This window comes from Aedes albopictus, chromosome 2 (assembly GCF_035046485.1).
Source record: "Aedes albopictus strain Foshan chromosome 2, AalbF5, whole genome shotgun sequence".
NCBI classification, from domain to species: domain Eukaryota; kingdom Metazoa; phylum Arthropoda; class Insecta; order Diptera; family Culicidae; genus Aedes; species Aedes albopictus.
In genome coordinates this window covers 123490653-123511011 of record NC_085137.1, presented here as the reverse complement: position 1 = coordinate 123511011, position 20359 = coordinate 123490653, and the positions used below count along the sequence as shown (strand labels likewise).

General features: G+C 40.6%; 1 protein-coding gene across 1 annotated transcript in view; it reads left to right on the top strand.

Annotated features, from left to right (window-relative positions):
- The window catches only part of LOC115255253 (mucin-2), a 240229-nt gene that overhangs the window by 48546 nt on the left and 171324 nt on the right, over positions 1–20359 (top strand). The window contains exon 2 of the mRNA XM_029853199.2: positions 15826–17459. The gene's annotated coding sequence lies outside the window, so the exon portion shown is untranslated. The remainder of the gene's footprint in view (positions 1–15825; positions 17460–20359) is intronic.

Genomic DNA, 20359 nt, shown 5'->3' with positions numbered 1-20359 from the left:
CGCTCTTCTTCTAATGAGAGTGACGAATACTCCAACCGTTGGATATTCAGCTTCGCGAAAAAGGTCTGCCCAGACTCAGTCCCAGCACAACCGATTTCTTGGGAAACATCCCCAAGAGACGGTTCTCTGGACAGACCCTTCACTATACTGGAACTTTCTATGGCTCTTCTTTCATCAAACAATTCCGCTCCGGGACGCGATATGATCAAGTTCAATCTTCTAAAGAATCTCCCAGATATCGCGAAAAGACGATTACTGGACTTGTTCAACTCATTCATGGAGAACAACATCGTTCCGCATGAATGGAGACAGGTCAAAGTAATAGCTATTCAAAAGCCTGGTAAACCAGCGTCTGATCATAATTCATACCGCCCAATTGCTATGTTATCATGTTTAAGGAAATTGTTGGAAAAAATGATCCTATCACGACTCGATCATTGGGTCGAATCGAATAACTTGCTTTCAAATACACAGTTCGGGTTTCGCAAGGGCAAAGGAACAAACGATTGTCTAGCGTTGCTTTCAACAGATATTCAACTGGCCTTTGCGGAAAAGGAGCAACTGGCTTCAGTTTTCTTGGATATTAAGGGCGCCTTTGATTCAGTTTCCATAGGAATATTGTCAGAAAAACTGCACAATAGTGGACTTCCAGGAATTTTAAATAATTTCTTGTATAATTTGTTGTCAGAAAAACATATGAGTTTCAATCTCGGACAACTGACAACTTCCAGAATTAGTTACATGGGCCTACCCCAAGGCTCATGTTTAAGTCCCTTGCTTTATAATTTTTACGTGAAAGACATTGATAGTTGCTTGGAAGGACAATGCACGCTAAGACAACTTGCAGATGATGCTGTGGTTTCTCTAAAAGGCCCACATGCAGAAATGTTGCAAAGACCATTGCAAAATTCTCTAAATAATCTGTCAATCTGGGCAAGAGATTTAGGGATCGAGTTTGCTCCGCAAAAAACTCAATTGGTTGTGTTTTCTAGAAAGCGGAACCCAGCCCAACTGAAACTCAATCTTTTGGGAATAGAAATCGACCAGTCTTTGACTTCGAAATACCTTGGGGTCTGGTTTGATTCAAAAGGCACTTGGGGTACCCAAATCAAGTATTTGGTGCAAAAATGTCAACAAAGGATCAATTTTCTACGCACAATTACCGGAACCTGGTGGGGTGCTCACCCGGAAGACCTCATAAAACTTTACAAAACGACTATTCTCTCTGTTATTGAGTATGGCTCTTTCTGCTTCCACTCAGCAGCAAACTGCCACCTAATAAAGTTGGAACGAATTCAATACCGTTGTTTGCGTATTGCTCTCGGCTGTATGCACTCAACGCATAATGCGAGCCTTGAGGTCCTGGCAGGGGTGAAACCTCTCCAGAACCGATTCTGGGAGCTCTCGCTAAGGTTACTTATCAAGTGTGGAGTGAGCAACACACTTGTCATTGAAAACTTCGAAGAAATGCTCAGTCTGAACACTCAATCAAAATTCATGAGAATTTATCTGTTCTACATGTCATCTGACATAAGCCTACCAAGTTATAATCCTCCCCGTGTACACTTCACTAATGACAGTACCTCTGTTAAATACGATCTGTCCATGAAACAAGCTATTCATGGAATACCAGATCAACTTCGATGTATATCTATTCCTCGCATTTTTAACGAAAAGTACCAAAATGTCAATTCCTGTAAGAGATTCTTCACTGATGGGTCTCGCATAAATGGATCCACTGGTTTCGGTGTCTTCAATGAAAATTTCACCGCCTTCCGCAAACTTCAGGAACCTTGTTCGGTTTATGTTGCTGAGCTGGCAGCAATCAATTTCGCTTTGGGGATGATTTCAAACATGCCCGTAGACCATTTCTTCATCTTCTCGGATAGCCTTAGTTCGATTGAGGCACTCCGGTCGATGAAACCTGTAAAACATTCATCTTACTTTCTTACAAAAATAAGGGAGCAGATGGGTGCACTGGTCGAAAGATCATACAAGATTACCTTTGTATGGGTCCCCTCACATTGCTCAATTTATGGCAATGAGAAGGCGGACTCTCTCGCAAAGGTGGGCGCACAGGAAGGTGAGATCTATGATAGAAGAATTTCACATGATGAATTTTTCCATTTTGTTCGCCAGAGTTCTCTTCAAAGTTGGCAAAATGATTGGCGAGATGGCCAGCTGGGACGGTGGTTACATTCCATTATTCCTAATGTTTCTTTGCGAGTGTGGTGGTATGGTCTGGATGTAAGTCGCAATTTCATTCGCGTGATGTCAAGACTTATGTCCAACCATTACTCGCTAGACGCGCATTTACACAGGATTAACCTCGCGTTGAGCAATGTTTGTACTAAGTGCGGTTCCGGTTATGATGACATCGACCACGTAGTTTGGCAATGCCCGGATAATGACGCCTCCAGAGCGCTACTATTGGATACCCTTGAGGCCCGAGGTAGACAACCCTTTGTTCTTGTGAGAGATGTGTTGGGGACCCGCGATGTCACATATATGGGATGTATTTTCGACTTTCTTCGCTCTGCTGGTATAAAAGTTTAATTCGCTTGTGTTTTTTTCTCTAGTTTTTTTCTCTGTTTTGTCCTCTTTGTGTTACCAAGCTACTCCTGGCCATCCGGAAGACCAAGTCCCATAACAAGTTGGTACTAACACCACAAGGCACCGAATACGCTAGCAAGACGCGATTCACCCCCGGATGAGCAGCAGTGAAACCTTTGGCCCAATCCTTACCCTGTCCATCCCTCAAAATGTGACCTTCTAACCTCGAGCTGCCACGAGTACCCTGGCTTCCACCCATTACTAACAGATATCATTAAAAAGTTATTACTCTGTATAATGTATACTATTAAGTACAAAGAAAGATCCTCGGCTCCGTAAAGCGTTATACGCGATTGAGCCCCAAATAAATGAACTAGATAAAAAAAAAAAAAAATCATCGTAGTACGCAATTATGCGAATTCATTTGACACTTTGCGAGTTCACTCGCACGTTTTTGCGAATTAGCAAAGTTCGTCGCAACAAAACATCGGAATATCGTCTACTACGATGTTGTCATGCATTATGAAAATTAATTTGCACTTTTATATCACTTTATCAGATACATCGCAGTAAGTTCAAAAAATAACATCATATGCGATGAAAATTGTCCCTCAGCCGTACATATATGCGATAGTGACTTAAAATAGTACTTTATACGGTGTACAGCGTACATCCTTATGCGATGCCTGGTTGTCTGGGGTGCTATAATTTCTCTGAGAAGCTATTTTCTTACATGTATGGAAGCTTAAAAATAAAACAGTAAAATGCGTAGGTTATTTTTCTTACATGTACAATGGCGCCTACAGCGGGAGTAAAGTTTTTGTTTATCTCGAGTAGTTCCTCTGTTATTGGCTGTTTCCGGTCAAAGTTTTTTTTAGGTAGAATAACTCTATTTCTGGAGGATATTTTTTAATTGAAGAGAAGTGGTAAAAACAACAATTTAAAAAATCGCCCTCGAAATCTAACCAGGGTAGGTAATCAAAATTTGAACCAAATTGTGGCTTTCTGAAGCAGTGCAAATTTTAAGTGATTTTTTCTCCCACATGGAAATAATTTACTACGGCAAAATCGTATGTACATGAAAGCCACGGGTATAAGCTTTTTGTTCAATGGTAAAAAAATGGTATTTGCACCGAATTTCATTGAAATATTTGATTTTTCATCAACAATGATTTTTATCTTAATTTGAACCATCGTAATCATAATTTGAACCAATTTTAATCTTAATTTGAACTACTGGCGGCAGCAGCTCGAGCAACTCACAAAACAGCCAATTCCATGCTAAACAATGAAAAATCACATTAATTTGCTAATTCTCATACCTCTTTTTCATTAGGCAGTGGAATCTCAACTCAGAATGTTCGAAATTCTTTAGGAATTTGGAAACTAAATTTGGATTTTTTCATCCCCCAAGAGTAAACAAAGCAACCACTAGCGCAATCTACAGGCCAACACTAGAAGCTCACCCCCGTTTACTAGTTCAAATTTAGATTACAAATGGTTCAACTTAAGATAACATTCTCCAAGTATGAATCACTTAAATTTGATAATTTTATGACAAATAATGCGGAATATTATTCGGTTGGTCGATTCTACGTTAAATAGGCTTTCATTTGACGTGTTCACATATTGCGTGTGATACAATGCATGAGCTGTACGAGTGCACCGAAAATGTGCTTTCTCTTGGGGGAAATGGGTGAAATCACAGGGATTTTTCAATTGCCTGTTTTCCATGACAAAAACGCTTTTTTTCAATGCTTTTAAAGTCCATGTTATCAGGTTATATTACGGAAAGTTGTTTAACATCTTTTTCGGGATAATATTTGCCTGAAAAGTACGTCGCTTTAATGAATTTCGAAATGGTTCAAATTAAGATTACAATTTGACTACCCCACCACCATTCAAAATCAGATGAACTCCTAACAAACCACACGAATGAACCATAACACGTAAAAGATAAGAGATACAATAACTTGCAGACAAACCACCAAACTTATTCTTACAGTCTCTAGCACAGTAAAGGGCAATGCCTTCTTCTTATTCTTCTTCTTTTTCTTCGTCTTCTTCTCCTTAATGACGTTCGCATTGGAACTTAGCCTGCCTCTCTTCAACTTAGTGTTCTTTTGAGCACTTCCAAAGTTATTAATTGAAGGGCTTTCTTTGCCTGACATTGCATGAATTTGTACAGTGTGTGGCAAGTACAATGATACGCTATGCCCAGGGAGACGAGAAAATTTTCCCGACCGAAACGGGAATCGAACCCGCCGTCTCCGGATTGGCGATCCATAGCCTTAACCACTAGGCTAACTGGAGACCCAACGCCTATAGTGAGTATTTTTTTTTTTGTAAAAACAAACACAAACCATAATCCCAACATAACAAATAAACCCAATTTTAGAACACCCTGAGGAAGGCCCAAGCCAAGGGCTGAAACGTTAGAAGATATAAAGAAATTCCGTCTAAAAGTCAATTTTGCACCGGAAATAGTCAATGGAGGGACTCAAAACCCTGGTCGTATTACCAAAAGCTTCGATCTTAAAAGCTGGGTCTTCAGTAAGAAACTTGGAGTGACTTCGATGGCACCACTACTGAGTCCTCACTACGTCTATGTGCGTGGATACATTGTAAAAATAAGAAAAGTGATGACTCTTCCACGGCAGCAGTCTGTCACCAACCTTTCCCGTACATGTGAATCGTTTCATAGATAATTAGCCGTGACACACTTTGTGTGACGAACCGCGAGAAGTGGGTCTTTTCACGCAAATTGTAAGATATGAATCACCTTTCGAAAAAAGTTCCCCCATCACTCAAGTACCGCAAGGTCACCACGGAAATTTCCCCAAATTTTTCTGTTACATTCTGACCACCTGTTGGCTCTTGAGTAGACCAACCGCAAATTATCTCATTACAGCTCTAACAAGAGGGCCGGCCGCTGATGGACTGCAATTTACTCGATCCGGTCCGGCCCAAATAAATATTACGTCCAACCAGAACCTACCATTATGGGTCGGAGAATTGCTGCTATGCTCCCGGCCGGACTGAAACCGGTGTGGCTTAGTGTCCATCACCGCACCAGAAGAGACCTAGCGCATAGAATAAATCGATCTCCCGCCGCCGCCGTCGGTCAGTCAGCTCTTCTGCGGAATACCGTTAGTGAAAATAACCGTTTTTCCAGTTGCTTGCTGCTGCTTATGCCGCGCCACTCACTCGGCTCTGGTTCTATGGTTTAGCAGTTTTGTTTTTAATATTCGTAACTCTCCGGGCGTTTGCCATAACTGGCTGGCTAGCACGAGCTGGCCGTATGTAATTATAAATTTCAGCGCAGCCATCCCGCGTGCTCACGCATGGAAGATGTAGTGGTCTATCGTGACTAGGGGAAAGTAACAATATGAGAACTTTTTTTTAACTATTCCTATATTCCACTTACCAAACTAAAACTATTCCTTCCCTACAACTCTCCTTATAATGCAGGAGATACCTTGCCATTGGGCAACCTGTCCCTAACCAATATTCTTCCCCTTGTTTATAACCAGTGAAATGTGTCAAGTATCTTTATGAATTCATAAGACCATGATAGCTATTGTTTTGAATATCAGTTCAATCAGAATATATTTGGTAGGAACTCTCAGTTTAAAACTGTAGAACGACTAATAAAACACTCAACAGAAAAAACGGGCCCTGTCCTAGGGGTGTTATGCCAAACCGACAATTGTGTATAAAGGGTGAGTCGATAATTATTGTGCCATTTTCAAACTAACGTAACTTTTTTCCTACTTCACCAAAATCAACCAAATTTTGTACAGTTTCTCCTTAGAGTCTATTGTTTACATAAAATGAATTGAGCAGTTATCAGTGAGATTCCGCTCGATATAGAATAAATTTAGTTCACAGTTCTAAAAAAGATGTTGTACAATCACATGCTAAAATCTGAAATCATGGTATAGCGCTTTGGAACAACTAATGATTACACATTATCGGATCATCTTAATGTTCGTCAATAGGTTTCAGGAACGGTTGACAGTGAAACATAAGCTTGGATCTGGGTTAAAATCAGGAACGATGCGTATAAACAAACCAGAGAGCTTTAATAATTTGTTTCAAGTGGAGCTTGAACATGTCCACATGGAGGGCATTAATTGAAAATGTCGTGAATTTCACTAAAACGCATCCTAAATTTGAACCTATGCCAAAAAGTTGAAATACATTCATATACTAAACTACTGTAAAAACTTGGTTTCATTTCGTTAATTGTAGACAATTTGCGAATCAGTTGAAGGTAGGGTGGCACAATAATTAACGACTCGCCCTTTACATTAGTTATATTTTTATTTTATCTGTATTTACGACATTTTTAGCCCTAGGCTAGGCATCTCGGGACCCACGCTTTACTTCCCTTCCGAAGGAAGAACCCACATTTTGTGAGTTTGTCGGGAGTGGGATTCGATCCCAGGTCCTCGGCGTGATAGTCACGTGCTTTAACCATCACACCAGATCCGCTCCATTGTTATACATTAGGCTTAAACTTTCGAAACTACCAAGAACGCTGTCGCCCACGACGTTATCCACTTCTGCTCGGGTTTCCAGCAGAAGCTCTTCTGCTCCGGCTTGCTGCAATACCTCCGCAGTAAACATTTGCTATCAGAAATGAAACATGAGTCGAACGGTGTGGCGGCGGTGGTGGGCGTGCTGCAGAAGTTCTACTCAGAAAAAAAATCTACCGCCCGGCGCGGGAAAGGGAGAAAGGTAATGAATGGCTTAAATGTTCACGTGAGAAGTTTGCCTAATTGTGGAGTGTGGAGTACCGCCGCCGCTGCCGCGCCGGACGGAGAGCATACCGACGGGAACATCTGGAACATCGGGGAAGAATTTGCGATTGTATGTTATTGTTAAAGGGAAACAGGTGGTTACTACGAGCGGGTCCGAAGCGCAATGAAAGAATAACACGCATGTGGTGTGTAATGCTGGTGCAAAATTGGGGTCAAAGTTGTTTGGGAAGTGCTTCCATTAATTGACCGGTTCGTTGGGTATGATATAATGGTGCGGTTGTAGGTAAGTTCAAGAACGGATATTTACCTTTAGATGAAACACCGCCAAATTTTATCTCATGTAATAATTAAAAGAAAATGGAGCAAAGAAACGCGATGCTTGTCTAAGCTTAAAACTTACAGGTATTTTTTATCAAGAATTCAGTTTACTCTTCAACGTTAACATTTTATACATTTCATTAGATTCGATTGGGAATCCAAAACCCACGCAGTACATCAACTAATTACACCCACGGTGATGCAGAGGGCCGAATTGAAAGATTTCCATCCTGGGCGATTGCCAGCCATCGCCTTGACCTGTGACCAGGTCAAATTTCTGTCGACTTGCTCGATTTCGTTATTGAAGCTGCGCCGCCATGAGCCTCTGGGTCTGCCTCTGCTGCGATGTCCTGCTGGGTTCCAGCCTAACGCTTGTTTGCAGATTTCGTTTCCACCCTGCGTAGAGTGTGGCCGACCGACCTCCACTTTCGCTCCAGAATTTTTGTCGCTATCGGTTTTTGATCATACCGACGATAGAGCTCCACATTGGGGATCCAATTGTAATTCCACCATACACGAATTATATACCGCAGGCATCTATTGATGAAGACCTGCAGCTGTTGAGTGTTCTCCACTGATACACACCAAGTTTCTTCTTTCTGATCCGTGCAGCTGTGTCGATCTTGGTACCATCATCGGCCACCATTTGGCTACCAATATATTGGAAGCTTTCAACATTCTCTACTGATTGCCCATCTACCCTGAAGCTGGAAGGGTTGACCGTATTTACATCTAACGATTTGGTGTTGTTGACGTTGCTGGTAAGACCTGCCGCCGAGTAGTGATAGATAAGATTATCGAGCTTACTCGACATATCAGAGCGCCGTTTAGCTATCAGAAGGCTGGCTCCAGAGGCACGTTATCCTCCATTTGGGACATTTGTGCCATTGTTTAGCTAGGAGAGCAACGTCATAAGCCAATTCGAAGTCATTTAGGTCTCCATGGTAATGGGCTGCCACAGCAACCCACGATTTGATTCAGGATCATTCGCACCAACCAGGATCTCGTCGATTACGATGAGGAACAGTAGCGGTGATACTATATATCCTTGCCTCACTCCAGCAACGACCCGGATGGGATCGGACAAAAATGCCATGTACTGTGCTTCAATGAGGCCGATGATTTTCTCAGGGACGCCCTTGCGCCTGAGGGCTTCCCACATGTTTCCGTGATTGAGACGGTCGAACGCTTTTTCGCAATCAATGAACACCAGTTTGAGAGTTTCTTGGAATTCATTGATATGCTCGAAGATGATACGGAGCGTGACAACTTGGTCCACACAGGATCGTCTGGCACGGAACCCTGCTTGCTGCCGTCAGAGAGTTGCATCAATCATCTCCTGTATCCGGTTAAGGATCACTTTGCAGAGGATTTTGAGAACGATACTTAGTAACATGATGCCCCGCCAATTATCGCTTACAGTTAGGTCACTTTTTTTGGGTACCTTTACTAAGACGCCTTGAACCCAGTCGGCCGGAAATGTCGCGGTTTCCCAAATGTTGCGGAAGAATTGATGCAGGAGTTGTGCGAATATTACGGGGTCAGCTTTGAGTATCTCAGCTGACATGCGATCGACCCCTGGGACCCTTAATGGATCATGCTGAGGTGTTGATGACGTGGGCGACACTTGAAAAAGGTTTCCAAAGTGCTCGAACCAGCGTTTCAACTGGTCAGCCGGGTCGGTTAGTAATTATCCAGTCCAGACGTGTCTTTCACGGGCATCGTAGCATTGATCTTGGTCCCACTAAGGCCACGTGAAACATCGTAGAGAAGACGGATATCGGCGGTGTTTGCGGCTTTCTCGACTTCGTCGACTAGGGTGTTCCTGCTAGAGTTATTCTCTTGATCTTTCCAGGAATTTATGGCAGGTATTTTCTTAGGGATTCTTTCAGGAATTACTCATAGGATTCCTACAGGTATTCCTGCTGCGATTTTCTTGAAATTTTACCAGAGATTCTTCCAGGGATTTTTCAGCGAATCGCTCTATGGATTTTCTTAACCATCCTTTTGCATCACGTTGGGGGGAGCTCGCTGACGCAGTGGCTGACGGTTTGGGTCAAAGCTGCCTAATGGCAAAGGAGGGTTAAACCATATCTATTAATGCCGTTCGTTATTCCTCTAGACATTACTCAAGCAATTTATTCAAAAATACCTCTGCAGATTGCTCTAGGATTCTTCTATAGATTTCTCCATTGGTATTTCTCTATGGGTTTCTCTGGGGTTTCTCTTGGGATTTTTTCAAGATTTTCTCTAGGCATTTTTACAGAAATAACTCTTTGTATTGCTTCATGAATTTCTCTTGTGATTACTTCCGGAATTCCTGCAGAGGTTACTCTAAGAATTTATTACTGGAAATTCTACTAGAAGTCATGCTTAAATTTCATAAGCCGTTGCAGCTGGGATTTCTCTAGGCATGTTCATGGAGATTCCCCTAGGAATGCATCATGAGGAGGCCTCTAAACTTTTATGCGACATAACGTCCAAAAGCTTAAAAGCGTCATGAAATCTTAGTGCCTTCTTTTCTTGAATCTGGTGATGCAGTTGCATGTTTGGACGTTTCAGTGGTCATCGTGGTTATAGACTGTTTCAGAAATTATAAATACACTTTATTTATTATATTAAATGAACTGTTCTAATGGTTTTTACAAGAGTTTTTACCAACTTCTTTCAGAGTATAGCATATTGTACTCCATATTTTTAAATTTCATTTGAATTGTCTTGATATTTTAAAGAATAGTCGAGTTCTCTAACAAATAACTTAATTTTTCAAATTTGCATTTGTACAAAGGTGTTTTTTAATGATTTCAACATTATTTATCACTAAATACCAAAAACTATCTAAATTTTCATCACATTCGCTTTCTCAACAAGTTGTCTAAGGAATGCCTTGATCAAAATTTGGGAAAAATCGATAAAGGCATTTCCACAACATTTTTTCGGAGATCAAGTTTCTTATTTTTTAAGGTTTTCTACGGAACATAAGAACTACCACACAATTTCTTAGCTTTCCCGAACGCATTTCATCTAAACGAACTGTTTTTTTTTTGAGCTCATTCGATCCTTCAGATGGCATAGCTTGTCATACCATTAAAAAGAATTCAGTAAGCAGTAATTAAGACATTCGTTTGCTTAACGTTTGTTGTTACTGGTGTTGTCGAGAAATTTGAAACATAAAGTTTTGTATTGAGAAGACCCGTAATGGTGGTTCTTGATCCAATATTCCAGTAAAAATTACTCTTACCAATCGAGAAATATCTTTTATTATCAATACAGCAATTTTTATTGTGTTTGGAAATTAAATATTTTATCTGTGAGATTTTTTTTCTTTTCTACTATGCTACGTTTTTTTACAGAGCCCTATTTTTTAACTTTTACCAGAAACATCAACAAAATTGGTGTTATTTGCTTCGTTAGCATGTTTACTATAAGAGCTAGAAGAAACTTTTTTGGATATTGTGCTCAAATTGAAATGGCAGTTAATCATTAGTGTATGTATAATTTCTGAAACAGTCTATATTCCACGTTATTCACTGGGTAATCAGCTCTTGAGGGCAAACCATTTTTTTTTTCAACTCCATGTATGAGCGCCGTCTCAAACATAAGCAAACAACATTTGTTTTTCTTTTTTTAATTTGCAATTAGGAATTGCTTCCACCCTACTGTGGATAAGAAAATCACCTTGGTGATCTTTTTCGCCCTCCAGGACCGTGCACCGTGCAGAAACTTTTTTTTTTAAATCCTTCCCTGGATTCCTTTCGATATTGTTCCACGGATTCCTTTGGAAAATCCTTCCGGAATTCCTTTAGGAAAGTCTTCTAAGGATTTTTTTTTATTTTTTTTTAGAACATCTTACATACAGCGGTTCCAAAGTTCCTGTAAAAATTCCTTCGGAATTGTTGGACGATCCTGCAGCAATATCACCAAAATTTTCTATAAAAAAAACTTCAGTGGGTTTCCTTCAATATTTCCTCTATATATCTGAAATCCGTAAAAAAGTTCTCTAAGAAAATCATCGATGAATTTATTCAGAATTGCATTCAGCATTTATTCAACAAAATCAAGAGTTTCTACAGATTTTTTTCAAGGTTATCTTCAGAAAATCTTTCAGTAAAGCTTCAAAAATCAAAAAAATCTTATGAGTTTTCTCCATATCCTCCATAAATTTGTCCAAGGAATCCAAGTCCAAGGGAATCATCTAGGGATTTCTTTCATAATTAATGCATGGATTCCTTCAGAAAATACTCCAGGAATTCGGTCTTAAAATCTGCCAAGGTGCAGATGGCTCCGGTTATATTTTCTCAGACATTATTGAAGAGATTTCAGGTTCAGTTTTTTCCTCCAGGAATTTCAGATAGATTTCCCAAGCAGCATTTTGACGACCAATTTGCTATCAAGAGGTTTTAGCAAACGTCATAAAATCATGGTGATTTTATATTGGATTTTTTGGATAATCTTCTCAAAATAATCTGACTCAAAACTGTTACTTGGGCTCTACGTTTCCCTCCTGAAACTTCACCGGCAATTACTTAAGAACTTCTTTTAAGGATTCGTTTGAATAATTTATCGGAACTTTCTCCAAGGATTCCTTCAAAATGTTTATGTTTTTTTTTTAGAAATTCTTTCAAAGATTTTTTAATAAATTCTTGCAGTGGTTTAGAAAACTTTCCAGAATTCCCCGAAGAAGAGAGAATCTTCAGGTATTTCTTCGGGGATTCCTCCAGAAATAATTGCAGGTGTCCATATTTATAATGATTTCTTTAGTATTTCCCACAAATACCTAATCCTCCATGGATTCCCCTAAATATTTTTTCAATCATTTCTCCAAGGGTTCTCTAAGAAATCAATTCATAAATATTTCTTTATTTGTTCACTCTTTTTTTTTCAGTAAATCATCCAAGAAATAATTGAAGCATTTCTGTAAGAATTTTCCTGAAAATTCTTCAATATTTTTTTTTACAAATTTTAGAAAAGATTTCATGTGAAAATTCTCCACCAAGTTCATAAGAAATAGCTACTGGGTTTCCATCAAAAACTTTCCTGAAAGTGTTTTATATTTCTCCATAAATTCATTCTGAAGTATACTTCCCAAGATTTCTACGGGGATAACACTGAAGGTTTCTTTACTACCAAAAACATTGAAGCTGGATTGCACTCATAGACACGAATGAGAGGTTCAAGCAGACAATACAGAAGAGATTCTGAGCACGAAGCTCCTTAGGCTTTCTCTCATAAATTCCTGATGGGCTTCGTGGTCGTGCGGTTAGCGGCGGCAGTCGTCTAGGTGTATCGCAAGCCTTGGAATGTAGGTTCGATTCCCGCTCCAGTCGATGAAAACTTTTCGTCAAACGAAAAATTCATCACTGGGTGTTTTGTGTGTTGTCCGTTGTGTAAGTAATGCGTTCAGTCTGTGCAGCCTCTGGCTGAAGACGGTTTGAATTGTCTTTTAAAAGAGTTGTTTTTTAAACATCCTTTGAGGACATATTTGTGTCTACAGAGCCTTGTATATTTTTTTGGGATTTCTTCGAGAATTTTAGCAAGGGATTTCTTAAAAAGCACTTCCATGGAGTAGCTTCTTGAAAGTTCTTTATAAATCCTACAGGGATTGCATCGGAAAATCTTCCCAGGGCTTCTTTTAAAAAACTCCATCTATGAGTTCTGCAAAAATTCCCACAAGAATTGTTTTCAGAAATTACACTTACTGTGCTGCTGTTAGAAATATCTCCTAAGAATTCCCTGGAGAATTTGTTCAGATATTCCTCCAGGGGGTTTGAGAAGTTCTTCTAGAAACTATACTGTAATAATTGAAAATTATTTTAAGGAATCCCTGAAGGAATTTTCGAGAAATGCCCAGAGGATTGTCTCAAAAAATCTCGCAAAAACTCCAGGGATAGCTTTAGAAACTCCCAGAAGAAATTCTTGAAAAGTGTATTATTAGTATGTATACCTGGACAAAAACTAGTGAAGCAATTGTCCTAAAGTTATCTTGTGAGGAATTCCTGGATGAATGTTCAGAATAAAACCTGTCGAAACATACCCATTTTGGGCTGACACAAATTTTGATTTTCTCTTATGTCACCCCCCCCCCCCCCCCTCCCGGGAAATTGAATTAGAGTCACCGAGAAAATTTCTTAACAAATCCGTCGAGTTTGACGATTTTCCAAATTGTTTGGGTAATTTTGCATCAAATACATTTATTATTTATCATCCCCCCCTTGACGAGTCAACGAGTAAAGTGACAACAGAAGAGAATTCAAGGAAATTTCCTTTACAAAATGTTTCTGGACTGGCCTGGAATTGAACCTGTCACCCTCATAAAGGAATTTGTACACAAAAAAAACCTACCAGTAGAAACCGAAAAACAAAAAAAAAATCCTAGAGAAATTCCCAGAATATTCACTTGAGAATTTTTCTAGAACAAATTCCAAATGATAACTCCTGGAAATAGAATCTGACAATATTTCTGGAGGATTTACACGAAAAATACAATCATAAACTGTATGTAGCAAAGCAATCTTTGAAGAAATTTTCTATAGAATTCCTTGAGGAATCTCAGGAGGAATTTCCTCTGAAAATTTAAAAATGTTTCATCGAGGGAAACAATTTTTTTTGTGACTTGAAGATTTTAAGCCATTTCTATAGGATTTTCTTTTATATGTAAATATACACGCACGGTGTGCCTGATACCACTATTAGCAAATAAAAATGTACTCCAAACTAACATCCGGCATTCGAAAGATATAAGAAAACTCCATAGAAATGGCTCAAAATCTTCAAATTACAAAAAAATTAGTTTCCCTCGCTGAAACATTTTAAAATTTTCAGAGGAGATACTAGAATAGTATACCTTTCGAATGTCGGTTGCCATTTGGGTGGACATTTTTATTTGTTAATAACGGTTTTTGGCACACCGTGCCGTGGCAGCACTTTTTTTGTACCAGTAAAACCACAAAAACGATCCTTAAACAAATACGAAACGATCCATAACATATATTTGCATGTTCCACAGAATTGAACTAAAAATCCCTAAAAAAGCAGTAATGATCCATACAAAAGTGCAATACGATCCATAGTTTATGCGAAAAGAGCAATAAAATTGCTTACAAGACCCCATGAAATGATATTTTTTATGGATCGTTGCGCATTTGTTTATGGATCATTTGGTTTGTTTTATATGCAAAAGGATGTTTTCCCATTTCATTTAAAAACAATTGTTTATTTCAGTTTTTGCTAATAATTCAGTTGTACTCACTATAGGTACACGGTTCCTATTATGGAGATAAAAATCAACATTGGTTCCTATAGTGGCGCATACCATTGAATTCTTATGGGACCCACAACTATAGGAACACTACCGCCACTATAGGTGCAAAGGAGCAAAAAAAAATATGGAAATAATTGTTTAAAATATAGTTTTCGGCCAATCCTGAACACAAAACTTAATTAAAGTTATTAACTAGGTAAGATGCATCTATTAAAAATGTCATTTGCAAGCTTTTTGGTCGAAATAGTGCTAAATCATCACCACCACCACTATTGGTACTACCTAAGGGAGCTTTTACCCGAAGAGCAATCTACTTTTACATAAGTGGTTACTCTTTAACCGTTAGTCAGCTTTTTTTTGTTAGTTGGGTTTCCTCGCATGTTAGGACACTACGCCGTTTGCACCTATTCACTTAAAAAATATCAAGACTAAAGTTATTTCTACTAATTGATTCTCTCAAAATTTCGCCGAAATCCCACTTATATTAGCAATGCCTATCAATTTCCACCATAAATTCCTAATAAGCAATGCAAAAAATTGAATCAAAAGGTACCTCTTCTCAATTAATCTCAAAGCTTTTACAACAGTGGGTAATCAAATATCGATTCATCTTCTTGTGCTTCACAATCGGAAGCTAGTCGATTGAATAATTGCAAACATTTCATCTGCCTTAAATCGACTACCTCAACCGATCGCTGAATAGGTACTCCAAATACCCAATCGGATAGCATTAATTGTTGATTTTAGAGAGTGTCTGCTGCACATACAAGTGAGTGTCTGCGCCTCCGTTGTTCGCGATCGCGCGCGCACACCTCCACCCCCTTCACTCCCAACCATCATCATCATCATCATCATCATCGCCATCGCCATCATGCTGAAGATCCCCCTCTTCTAATTTCTCCTTCTTTTCCGTCTGTTTCTCGGTAGGTATTTGCATACCGCAATTTCGGAGCCCGCTGCTGCCCCCTGGATGGGACGGAACGCAACGAGTAGCTAGTGGAGGAGAGTGCATTGTGCGAGTTGAAGTTGTTTCGCGCAGCTGGTGCCAACCCAATCACACTATCAACGCCGCCACCGTGAAGAAGTCTTTGGCCGATCCTCGACGACACGACGACGGTCCGGTCCGCGCGTCCGTCCGGTTTTGTGAGTGGTCATCCGCGCGCGCGCTGTCCGGTCGATTGGGGTAGTAGTGAAATTGAGCGATCCGCGTCAACAGCAATTCGGGTTTTGCGTTCGGCTAGAATTGGTGAGCCAAGCCAAGTGCGATCGCGCGCGCACGCTTGAACGTCTCCTGTCTGTAGAGCTCTGCCTGGTGCGCGCAAAGTGGAGTGAGAGCAAAAAAGTGAAATTGAAGTCTTTCTTCGCCGATTGACGGTAGCAAAGTGTGGCAGCCAGGAGAAGAAGAAAAGATATGATAATGATAATGATGTTGGCCAAACAATAAGTGTCGTCGAGAGGAAACGAGAGAGAGTGTGTGCGGTTCGTGTCTCTGAAACCTGGGGAAGAGGAAGTGTGAGGTGTGAATATTTCTGATTCGACGGCGGAAAACTTTCGGTATCGCTTGGGACTAATTCGACGATCGTTCAGTAATTACGCGTGGCTGCACTTTTACTGTTGGTTTTCAAACGGACGGAACTTGTGTCCCAGGTGTGTATGTGATGAAGTTGAAGTTGTAGAAATCCGTGACCTCTTCAGGAAAAGCAAGTGCCTCCAGCGCGAGAGGAAAGTGTTACAACCGAAGAAGTGTTTGCGTAGATTCCGACGTAGTGTGTGACTCGAAGCCACGGATATTGCGAAGAACCTGTCCATAATGATACCGATTTGTGCTAACGGCAGTGCTAGTTATCGTCGTAGTCCCCACGTAGTTCAGCCTCTTCAATATCCCGTCGGTGCTGCTCTGCATCATTAGCGGCAACCCAGGTCCAAGGGGCTCCAATCCCGCCTTCCAACGGCCATCATCAACATCCGTGCTAGAAAAGAAAATCGATCGATTTCCTGTCGCCGCAATTTCTCCCGTATTCAACCACCACTGATCGCGTAAAGTGAAAGAAGCAGATAATAGTAATAATAATAAAAATAGGCCTCTCGCCTTTCAACTGATAGATCGGGATCGCCGCGCCGTCGCCGCCACCGCCATCTACCTGTTCGGTTCCCTCGTTTTCCATTCCCGCGATCAAAGAAAAAAAAAAAGTGGAACATTGCCGCAAACCCGCACTAGCGCTATCTATCTATCGCCTCCGGTCAGCTCCAGTTCAGCGCATCCGGTAGACGCGCAAGTCTAACGGATCAAGCCGAGCGCATCGAAGAACCCGAATTAACCCGCCAACAGATTACAAAAAAAAAATAAAATAAAAAAAAGTGCGCGACGATAAAAGTGTTTGCCTTATATCGCTCGAGTGTTGTTCGTTCATGCAAAGTCAAAGTCAAAGCCGTCGTCCGCTGTGACCAACCAGCCAAGTTCAAGTTCTGCTCTAGTGGAGATCATCGCCGCCGTCGTTGTACACGTCGTAAGATCGCAAATCTTTGCTGCCAAGTCGGGTTGAAGACGTGCCGCTGCCAAGGTAAGTGTTGACACTACCTACTGTGCATCTGTGCCAGAGGGTTTTTTGATTGATCGTTGTTTGTGTTGATAAGGACTGGTTGATGATTTGTAATGATTGATCACGAAGAAGGATGTGATGAATGCGATGTTTATCTGCATGAAGTAGAATTAATTGATAAGAGCTAGGATACTGCTTGGTCATAGTAACTTCATTACGCTCATGAGATCAATGTCTGAGTTGTTTTAGGGTAAATCGCTAATTATTACACACCTTAAAAACTCCCAAATTATTGCACACTCCATGCTTTTCTTTGAGGTGTGCAATAATTGGCGAATTACCCAATGAAGAATATGGTTTTTCTTCGGACACTTGTCATCAGTCAATTGTTTCCGAAAGCAGGTTAGCTCATTTTCGGTCATCGCAGCCCTCCTTTTAATCCCCTCTATGAGTGTTGTTAACACATTTCTAAAAGCATTTACACGAGTTTTAATTTGCTGGAATCTCTGGTCCTTGGCTGGAAATACATGCGTCCCAATTGTCAAGCTATATGAATTTAAATAGCAGAGTGGGTCAACGTAGTATGAGAAAAATTTAAATTTGATCGCATGAACCCGGAACAAAGCTTTTTCAATCAATATTAGCGCGTAGCCGAGCGGTTAGCGGCGTCAGTCGTTTAGGTGTCTCGTAAGCCTCGGAATGTTGGTTCGATTCCCGCTCCAGTCAGGGAAAACTTCTCGTCTAACGGAAAATTCTCCACTGGGCCACTGTGTGTCATATGTATTGTCCGTTGTCTAATGTTAGTAATGTTCAATCTGTGCGGCCTCTGGTCGAATACGGTGTTATTGTCTTTAAACATCAGTACCTACATGCTAGAAGCGCGTTCAGACATTTCTCCAGGTTTTTTTTAGGATATCACCCAGAGAAGACTCTTCCGGAATTCTCCCAGGGTTTCATATCGGATTTTTTTTTTCTAAAAATGCAACACTATTGAATTGCTTTTTAAATTCCTTCACACATTTTTGCCTTTCTCGTACACCAAGGTGTACCGAAAGGCTATATGTTCACTCCAAAAACGAAAATTTTATAGAGCCCTCGGAGGGGTCAAGTCTTATATACCAATCGACTCAGCTCGACGAGTTGAGATGATGTCTGTGTGTGTGTATGTGTGTGTGTGTGTATGTATGTGTGTGCGTATGTGCGTGTGTGTGTGTGTGTATGTGTACAAAAAGGTCACCTCATTTTTAGATAGTAAATATCAACCGATTTCAACGACCGATGGTTCATTCGACGCGGTATATAGTCCTATTGTTTCCTATTAAAAATGGTTCAGATCGGTCCAGCCATTCCGGAGTTATGGCCATTTAGGTGTTCCGGATCGGCACCCTAGGAAGGGGCCAGATATAAAAACGCTACAAACCCATGCATGCGACACATCAAACCACGGTATTTTAAATAATCTGGTGAACGGGAAGCAGGAAAATAGTCTCGGATCATATCTGAACCGGTAGTGTTCCGGAACCAGTTCCGGGTGTTCCGCCGGAAGTGGCCAAATATGAAAGTGAACCAAACCCATGCATGAGACACATCAAACAGTGGCTTTTTCGATAACCTGATGAACAGTAGGTAGGAAAACATTCTCAGACCATATTTGAACCGGTAGTGTTATAGAACCCGTTCCAGATGTCGTGTCGGAAGTAGCTTAGTACAAAAGTTAAACAAACCCTCACATGCGACGCATCAAATCGCGGCAACCTGATAAACCTTTAGCAAGAAAATAGTTTCAGACCTTATTTGGATCAACCGATAGTGTTCCAGAACCGGTTCCGGGTGCTCCGCCGGATGTAGTCAAATGTGGAAGAGAACCAACCCCATGCCTGCGGCACATTAAATAGCGGCTATTTGAATTACTTGATGAACGATTAGCAAGAAAATAAGCTCAGACCACATCTAAGATCTTTTTAAAGACTACCGATAGTGATCCGGAACCGATCTAGGGTGTCCCGCCGGAAGTGGCCAAATGCCAAACGGAACCAAACCCATGCATGCGATACATCAGATAGCGGCTTTTCAGATAACTTGATGAACGGTTAACAAGAAAATAGGCTCAGACCACATTAGACAATATCGGTAGTGTTCCAGAACCGTTTCAGTTGCTACGCCGGAAGTGGTCAAATACAAAAATGAACCAAACCCATCCGTTAGACGCATCAACTCATGGCTTTTTAGGAAACCTGATGGACAGTTATCAAGAAACTAGTTTCAAACCATATAAGGGATAATCGGTATTGTCCCGGAATCGGTCAAATGAAGTGGCCGGAAGTGGCCAAATGAAAAAGTGATCCTAACCCATACGTGCTATACATATCAAATCGTGACTTTTTAGATAACCCGAAAAACGGTTAGCAAGAAAATTGGCTCAGACCGCATTCAAAACTACCAGTAGTGTTCAGGATTGGGTTTCTCGGGTATCCTGCCGAATGTGGCCGAATACAAAAGCGAACCAAACCTATGCATGCGACACATCAAACCGCGTTTTTTTTTTTCAATAACCTGAGGAACGATTAGCAAGAAAATAGGCTCAGACCACATTGGAGGCTACCGATAGTGATGCAGAACCAGAATTGGGTGGAACAGGAACTACAAAAGTGAACAATGTCAATGCAAGCGATAAATATTAGTAAGAGAACAAAATCTTGACTGAACTAAGGCCACATATATACAGACGTCTCACTCTACTCACTACCCATCGTGCTTGTTTCAACGGTTGAATCAAATATAGATCTAGCCTAACTCTACCAAACACCGTATGTAACATAGAGTAATGCGGGGCAAAAGTTCACACCTAACAGTATATATCAAACAACTATTAAACAAAAAGAAAATAATATCGTTGTTTCTCGTTAAACGAATCCCTATCA